Raw genomic sequence first — 8,823 nt, 5'->3', positions numbered from 1 at the left:
CAGTAGTGAGCATTCTGGATATATACAAATAAATGCGCAAAACAATATAGTTGCTAACCCCTTATGAATAATATAGCAATATAACAATGGCTTACTCAAAATATATCTTTTCAAGAAACTTTCTGCCCAAATGCATTAAAATTATTGCAATTCTTATCATGGGGGAAGAGGCCATAGAATCCCAACTCTTGAGAATGCTATTCTTCTTCACATTCAACTGTTTTAGTTGATAGTTTGTCAGCATTAGAAGGTGACATAGAAACTGACGATAATTAAATTGCGACTAGGTGAGAACTGTTACCAGCCTGGAGTTATCTGAGAATTTTCTGCTACCTTGTTGACTTCATGATTCCGCAACCCCCCCCCACCCCCTCCGTCCCCCATATCCCGTATGGAAGCATGGCGTGGAAGATACCAGAGGCTACAATTTGTGTAAAATGATTTTGCAAGTATCTTGAATGAACTGTTGCCATGATAAAGCTTCTGAGAATTTGTGATATTAATGAGTCTGCAGTGGTCGAAGACAAGGTTCTGAACTATGCTACCATGGAATTTGTAGAATTCCTGGCATGTCCTATTTCCCCTTTTCAAATTGTAAACCAATAGTGAGGTTCCTTATTCAAATAATATGGGATTTGGAAAATTATCCCAATTTCACTCTTTCCCACCCTTTCCTTATGTGTTTATCTGCTGATCTAATTTAGCCATTCACTCAGACACAGTGTCCATCCATCAACGTTAGACATACTGGGCATCAATTGTACTGGTAAATGTTTCTGGTTTTCTATAACAAATTGGGGCTGTCTCAGACAGGGCTTCCTGAGCTCCTGCTTTTAATTTAATTGCCTCTCCTGCAGTTGCCAGATGCTGATGCTTACATATTTACATATTCTGTCTCAAGTATTTGATTGTGTTCCAAACCTCATGCAAATACTTCTCAGAACAACTTCTATTCCCTTCCTGCCCAATTAATAACCAGGTTTACAGCAAATTAACAGATGAAATACCTCCACTAGGTTTAACTTTCCACAAATATAAAATTAAAAAGACAATTTTCGCTCTGGTTGCTGTAGCATCGAAACCAATCTTCTAATAACAACTGAAGTTTAAATCCAAACAAGTAGCATTCAAAGCAACCAGTTAATGGGGGATATTTACTACATTCTCCCCAACATGAGCACGTGCTTTAACCATATGTATCAAACTTTTGTACACTCCGTACTTTATGTTACAATGTTTAATTGCATATATGCCATTTTCTTTGCTATTGTTTTTGCCATAATGGTCAGGATTCATGTTCCATTATCTTGAGAACTTTATTTGTTCTCTATATCTCTTCCACACTAGTGATTGGTGACTACTGTGTCCAATAGTTTCCAGTGGCTGTATAGGTATTTGCATTAGCACAAGTAGCTGTGGGTGCAGGCGTTTCCATGCCTCCTTTCCCAGCATTTGCTTTGCCATTTCTTCTTTAAAAAAATAATTCATTCCCAGGATGTGTGCATCTCTGACAAAATTAGCAATTATTGTCTAGCCCTGGTTGCAATTTTGTCGAAATTGCAATATATGTCCAAATCAGGATGTCGTGTAGCCTGGAGAGAACTTGAAGGAAGGTGATGGTGTTCCCATGGACCTGCTGTTCTTGTCCTGCTAGGTAGTGGATAGGCTGCCAAAGAAGCCTTGGTGAATGTAAATAGTGTGTGCTGCAACCACGACACATCAGTGGCGTAGGGGGGTGGATATTCAGCTGAGTAGATGAGGCGCTTATTAAATGGACATACTTATCCTGGATGGTCGAGCTTCCAGTGTTGCTGCAATTACACGTATACAGGTTGGTGGAGATTATTCTATCACACTGCACTGCTCACTTGTGTCTTGTAGGTAGCAAAGGTAAGTCACTCTCCAAAAAATATCCAATCTCTGGCCTGTTTTTTTAGTTGCAGCATTTTTGTGGCTGGTCCAGTTGAGTATTTGGTGAATGGTGACCCCAGCATATTAATTTCTACATTTTTCCTAGCAGGGTGGAGGCGGTGGAGGTGGCAGAGAAACTCAACTTGTACTTCTATAGCTCCTTTAGTGGAGTAAAGTATCCTGAGACAAATTGGCATTATCAAGCAAAATCTGACAGTGAGATACATAAGGATATATTCGGACAAATGGTTAAAAGCTTGGTCAAAGAGGTAGTGTTAGGGAGGGTCTTAAAGCAAGAAAGAGAGGAAGAGAGGCAGAGAAGGTGGGGGGGCACGATTGGGAAATTTGCAGATGACACAAAGATTGGCCAAGTAATGGATAGTGTGGAGGATGGCCAAAATCTCCAAAACGATATAGATGGGCTGGTGGAGTGGGCGGTAGAGTGGCAGGTGGATTTTAACATAGAGAAGTGTGAGGTCATACATTTAGGGAGGTCAAACAGTTACAGGGATTACAAAATAAAAGGGAATATACTAAGAGGGGTAGATGAAGTGAGAGATCTTGGCGTACAAAAACACAGGTCCCTGAAGGCAACAGTTCAAGTAGACAAGGTTGTAAAGAAGGCATATGGAATGCTCTCCTTCATTGGCAGGGGTATAGAATATATAATAAGGATATAATGTTGGAATTGTATAAAACACTGGTGAGGCTCAACTGGAGTATTGTGTGCAGTTCTGGTCACCACATTACAGGAAGGATGGAATAGCTCTGGAGAGAGTGCAGAGGAGGTTGACAAGAATGTTGCCAGGGTTAGAAAAGTGTAGCTACGAGGTGAGATTGGATAGGTTTTGGTTATTCTCCTTAGAACAAAGAAGGTTGAGAGGTGACTTGATTGAGGTGTACAAAATTATGAGGGGAATAGATAGTGGACAGGATAAAATTGTTTCTCTTGATGGAGAATTCTAGAACCAGGGGACATAGATTCAAGATAAGTGGCAGAAGGTGTAGGGGGAACATGAGGCAGAATTTTTTTACGCAGAGGGTAGTGGGTGTCTGGAATTCGCTGCCCAAGTTGGTGGTAGAGGCAGAAACTTTAAACTCTTTTAAAGAGTACCTGGATCTGCACCTAAAGTGTTGTAAGCTGCAGGGCTATGGGCCGGGTGCAGGAAGGTGGGATTAGAAAGGGCACCTGGGTGTCCTCGGGCTGGCATGGACAAGATGGGCCGAATGGCCTCCTTCTGTGCTGTAACTTTTCTATGGTTCTATGGTGGGGATGCAGAGCTTATAGCCTTGGCAGCTGAAAGTAACAACCTCAGCCTCCATTGGCGGAGTAATTAAAATCAAGAATGCAAAGGAGGGCAGAATTAGAGTGTAGGATCTTAAAGACTTATATAGCTGGAGGAGGCTACAAAGGTAGGTTAAGTGCCATGAATGTCCCATAGAGGTGATTAGGTTCTTGATGTTCGAAATAGTCATCAGAATGTGGCTAATTGTGGCTACAAACCTGTATCCAGCTCCATCACAGTACAATAATTCAGCATCAAATCATGCACCATTGCCAATACTCAAGCTCTGTGTCTTGGATGAATCAAGATAATAAGAAAAGTATCAGGTAAGAATCGGACGTCAGAAATTGAGGGAAGCTTTTCCAGGGACGAATAATTCAACTTATTGGATATCCAGATCAAAGCAGTAACTAGAAAATGTCATATCTTTGATGCCCAAAAGCAAATGAAATACGATGGATTACTTCATTTAAATGCAACAGTTACTGTGATGGATAGGGGTTCTGTCACGTTTCATTGTTTTAAAAAGTCTTTTAATATCAATTTATCAGTAACTGGTATGAAATTACAATAACTGGTATTTTTAAATCTGTTTACTACATGCAGAGCAACTTCCAGCTGGGCAAGTCTCAGCTGATTTGTTTCTAATATTGAAGAGCATACACATTACTGTCTGGTATGCAAACTGTAGCTTCAAAAGCAGATGGTCAGTATAGCCTGGACAGATGACTTATTTGCAGAGTTCACATAGCTGACAGAGTTGCTTTATATTGCAAATATGATTGAAAGAAATAGAGCTATCTAAGTTGCAACTGTAATCACACTAGGGGACCCTGGTATCAGTCCTTGGCTTTGTCCTGCAAATAAATGACAGATTTGGGACAGGTTTCTGAGGAGAGGGCCTGTTCTTTTGACATCCAGTTGATGGATGGCTCTGTAACTAGGGACTGCCAATTCTGTGAGTAAATGTGGCAGCCTTCTCCCTGTCCTTCCATTCCTCTCATGCCACCATCTGCAGCTCCTGTGAAGCTGGACTCATGGAAACTCTGTGGTGATTAGATGTAACCTGATACACAGCAGTTTTTTGTTATGGATGTTGGTCTGGATTCAGTATTATTGAGAAGTTAATGAGGTGTTGTACTTCTTACTATTTCTGTACCCAAGAAAGTGAGGTTACGCATTCCATGTCAAATGAAATCTGCTGTAATGATTTTTCTGCTATTGTTTATTTTCTACAAGCCTGATTTGTAGTTTATGGTCAAATTTCAGTGTCTGCTACAGTAGTGTTTAGTATTCTGTTATCTGAAGACTAGGAGAGCATGAGAAGAATCAGTGAGCTAATTATAGTTGTAGTATAAATGTATCTGGCATGGCAAGGGTTAATGTGGGACTGGGTACAGTATCACCTCGCAGGGTGATGTAAAGAGACACATGACCTGAGACGAGAGAGAGTTGTGGGCTGGACAGAGACCTGTGCAGAAGCCAGCACAAGCTCCTAGCTTGGACTATACCCCATATATATGTACATAGTTAATTGTTTTCAATATACATTTAATGTTTAACCACACAAGACTTGGAACCTCTTTGTGAGATCTACGGAAATCTACAACATGGTGGCAGCTTTTGGAAAAACCCAAAACCTCAGAGAAACTGGAACAGAAATTCAAAAGCTAGAAAATTACAGCAGCATTCTGGACTGACTGAAATGAAGTCACAGGGGGAGATTGCTTGAGAGAAGCTCCATGGCACAATTGGAAGCAGAAGGCAGAAGAAAAGACTCCACTGTGCAGCTGTAGACTCAATAAGATCGTGAAGGTCCAGTTTCGAAACCCACAGAGTACAGAGTCAAAAGACGAAGCAGGGGTGAGCTAAAACATTAAGCTCTTGACCAGAACTAGTTATATAAAAAAAAGTTTCCAGTCTTTTAAAAGTCAGAGCAGTCCGTTTCAGAAAGCACCCGGGTTCCGAGTCGGCACCATACCACGTGACAGCCGAGCTCGTCACAAAGAAAAAAAAAATCGGCCGTTTAAAAACCCCAACCAAAGCTGGGAAACACCATTAAAATACCCAAAAATGCAGGGAAGGGCCAGAATAATTGATTTAGTAAATCACTGTACAGAGTGGGGGTCAGGGCCACCATTGCAGCAGGAAGGTGCCAAAAACCAACAAGTGTGGGAAGACTCTTTGGGGAAAAAAAAACACATTCTGCACCGCCATCTTTGAAACCTACACAGTATTTAAAGCAGTACTCACAAAAAAAATGTAAACAGCCAGAGATATTAAGTTGACTTTACAGACTAGTTTGGACTGATCCAAGGCCCAGATCAAGCACAAAATGGGGAACCTTGGCAGAAGAGATTCCTTAGATATATGATAGCTTCACATCTAGACAAAAAGATTAAAGCTGAACTGCAAGTGAATACACTACTTTATTCAGTAGGTCCGATAGCCGATGATATTATAGCGAGGCAAGGAATAAACGAATCCTCAGCCAAGTTTGATGAAGCTTTCAAATAATTTGATAGATATTTTAATCTGAGAAGCAACAAAATCTTAGTGAGCGTGAAGTTCAATAAACATGTCCAATAGCCAGGAGAGCCAGCTGACTGTTTTATTGATGAACTGTACAGATTGGCTGAAGATTGTGACTACTGTGACCCGAAGTCAGAACTCATAAAGGACAAAATCGTTGTCGGAATGGCTGCCAATGCCCTTTCAGACATGCTTCAGGCCAAGGAAGATCGGATCCTAGAAAAGATCGCCCAAATAGTCAGGCAATCTGAAATCTGCCTACAGCACCAATCCATTTTACTTGGTGAAAACAAACCATGATACAGAGCAAACCCAGCTGTCCAGCTAGTAAAGCAGCGAAGCAGCAGAGAGACCACAGGCCCGGGGAAGCAATAACCAAATCAGCCCCAAGAGGGTGGGCGAACATATCAGCACTGTGGAGCCAAACGACTCCACGGAGACACAAATGTCCAGCAATCTTAGCACGTTTTAACTGCAGTCTACTGGGACACTTTGGAAAGCTATGCATAGCTAAAACACCCAGACAGGCAGAGGATCCCAAGACAATCCATGAGATTGAGGTACCACACCAGGAAGAGACCCAAATATGCCTCTTGGTTGAGGTCAAGGATCCTGGTTTTTCTTTCTGGAATGTGGACATCTCAGTGAACGGTCACCTCACTAACTTTAAATTGAACACGGGAGCCAGTGTTACAGTCCTCTCAGACAAGGAACCATGTCTGAAACACCTCTAGCTATGAACGACAGGCACACCACTCTATGGGCCCAGAAGAACCTGACTTCTGGTTATAGACATGATTCTGGAACCATTAAGATATGGCAGCAAGCAGATATTTGAAGTCATGGATGCCATCCGGAGCCAATCCTTTTCTCTACCAAGCAGTCATTAATTACGCAGAACTGCAAATTTCCATGGGGCCCACCAGTAAGGATACTCTCAACTGAGGCTTCAGCTCTGAATTGTCTTCACTCTTCGCAGAGCCGGTTTGTCCAATTTCTTTGCAGGTGGCAGAAGTTTCTCCTCGGTCAGACCAGGCAGACACCCAGATAGTTAGCAGAGTGTCTCGAGTGGAAAGCAATGAACAGCAACACCAAGATGAGCCCCAACCTCACACTCCCAACTGTTGCTGTCGCAATACCTCCAAACACCAAGGCACAGGCATTGCAGCCTCCAACCAATACACCCAACTGCAAGGTTGTTGGAACAAGGGAGCAGCCATCAACTCACCAAAGCACACCTCAGTGAGAAACAGAAGCACACAAAAGAATGCAATATTGCAAAAAAGGCCAAACTGCAAGGTGAGCTCACCAATAAGACACATGAGAGAGAGAGACACCTTCAACTCCCACAAGGATCACGAAGGACCACACGCAAAAAAAGCACCAGGTTCACACCAAGAATGACTGGAGTAAACATTCTCTCTGAGAAGAGCAGGACAAGCCAGTGGCCCTCGAGCAGACCAAAGAACAAAGAAAAGTACAGCACAGGAACAGGCCCTTTGGCCCTCCAAGCCTGCGCCGATCATATTGCCCGTCAACTAAAACATTTTGCACTTCCGGGGTCCGTATCCCTCTATTCCCATCCTATTCATGTATTTGTCAAGCTGCCTCTTAAACACCACTATCGTACCTGCTTCCACCACCTCCTCTGGCAGCGAATTCCAGACACTCACTATCCTCTGCGTAAAAAACTTGCCCCGCACATCTCCTCTAAAGTTTTCCCTTCTCACCTTAAATCTATGTCCCCTAATAATTGACTCTTCCACCCTGGGAAAAAGCTTCTGACTATCTACTCTGTCCATGCCACTCATAATTTTGTAAACTTCTATCAAGTCGCCCCTCAATCTCTGTCGCTCTAGTGAGAACAATTCGAGTTTCTCCAACCTCTCCTCATAGATAATAACGTACAGACCAGGCAGAATCCTGGTAAACCTCCTCTGCACCCTCTCCAGAGCCTCCATATCCATTTGGTAATGTGGTGACCAGAATTGCACGCAATATTCCAAGTGTGGCCTAACCAAGGTTCTATACAGCTGCAGCATGACTTCCCAGCTTTTATACTCAATACCCCTGCCAATGAAGGCAAGCATGCCATATGCCTTCCTGAATACCTTATCCACCTGCGTTGCCACTTTCAGTGACCTGTGGACCTGTATACCCAGATCCCTCTGCCCGTCGATGCAGTTAAGGGTTCTGCCATTTACTGTATAATTACTGCCTGTATTAGACCTTCCAAAATGCATTACCTCACATTTGTCCAGATTAAACTCCATCTGCCATTTCTCCGCCCAAGTCTTCAACCGATCTATATCCCGTTGTATCCTTTGACAATCCTCTTCACTATCTGCAACTCCTCCAGCCTTAGTGTCATCTGCAAACTTACTAATTAGCCCAGTTACATTTTCCTCCAAATCATTTATGTATACTACAAACAGCAAAGGTCCCGACACTGATCCCTGTGGAACTCCACTAGTCACAGCTCTCCATTCAGAAAAGCACCCTTCCACTGCAACCCTCTGTCTTCCATGGCCAAGCCAATTCTGTATCCATCTTGCCAGCTCACCTCTGATCCCGTGCGACTTTATCTTCTGTACCAGTCTGCCATGAGGGACCTTGTCAAAGGCCTCACTGAAATCCATGTATATAACATCCACTGCCCTTTCATCGTCGATCATCTTTGTCACTTCCTCGAAAAACTCGATCAAGTTAGTGAGACACGACCTCCCCTTCACAAAACCATGCTGCCTCTCACTAATACGCCCATTTGCTTCCAAATGGTAGTAAATCCTGTCACGAAGAATCTTCTCCAATAATTTCCCTACCACTGACGTAAGGCTCACCGGCCTGTAATTTCCTGGATTATCCCTGCTACCCTTCTTAAACAATGGAACAACATTGGCCATTCTCCAGTCCTCTGGGATCTCACCCGTAGCCAGTGAGGATACAAAGATTTCTGTCAAGGCCCCAGCAATCTCCTCCCTTGCCTCCCTCAGTACTCTGGGGTAGATCTCATCTGGCCCTGGGGACTTATCCACCTTAATATTCTTTAAGACGCCTAACACCTCCTCTTTTTTGATCTCAACATGATCCAGGC

This window comes from Cetorhinus maximus, chromosome 10 (genome assembly GCF_964194155.1).
Source record: "Cetorhinus maximus chromosome 10, sCetMax3.hap1.1, whole genome shotgun sequence".
In the NCBI taxonomy this organism is placed as follows: Eukaryota; Metazoa; Chordata; class Chondrichthyes; order Lamniformes; family Cetorhinidae; genus Cetorhinus; species Cetorhinus maximus.
The sequence above is the reverse complement of the archived record's forward strand: the minus strand, read 5'-3'. Positions refer to the sequence as shown.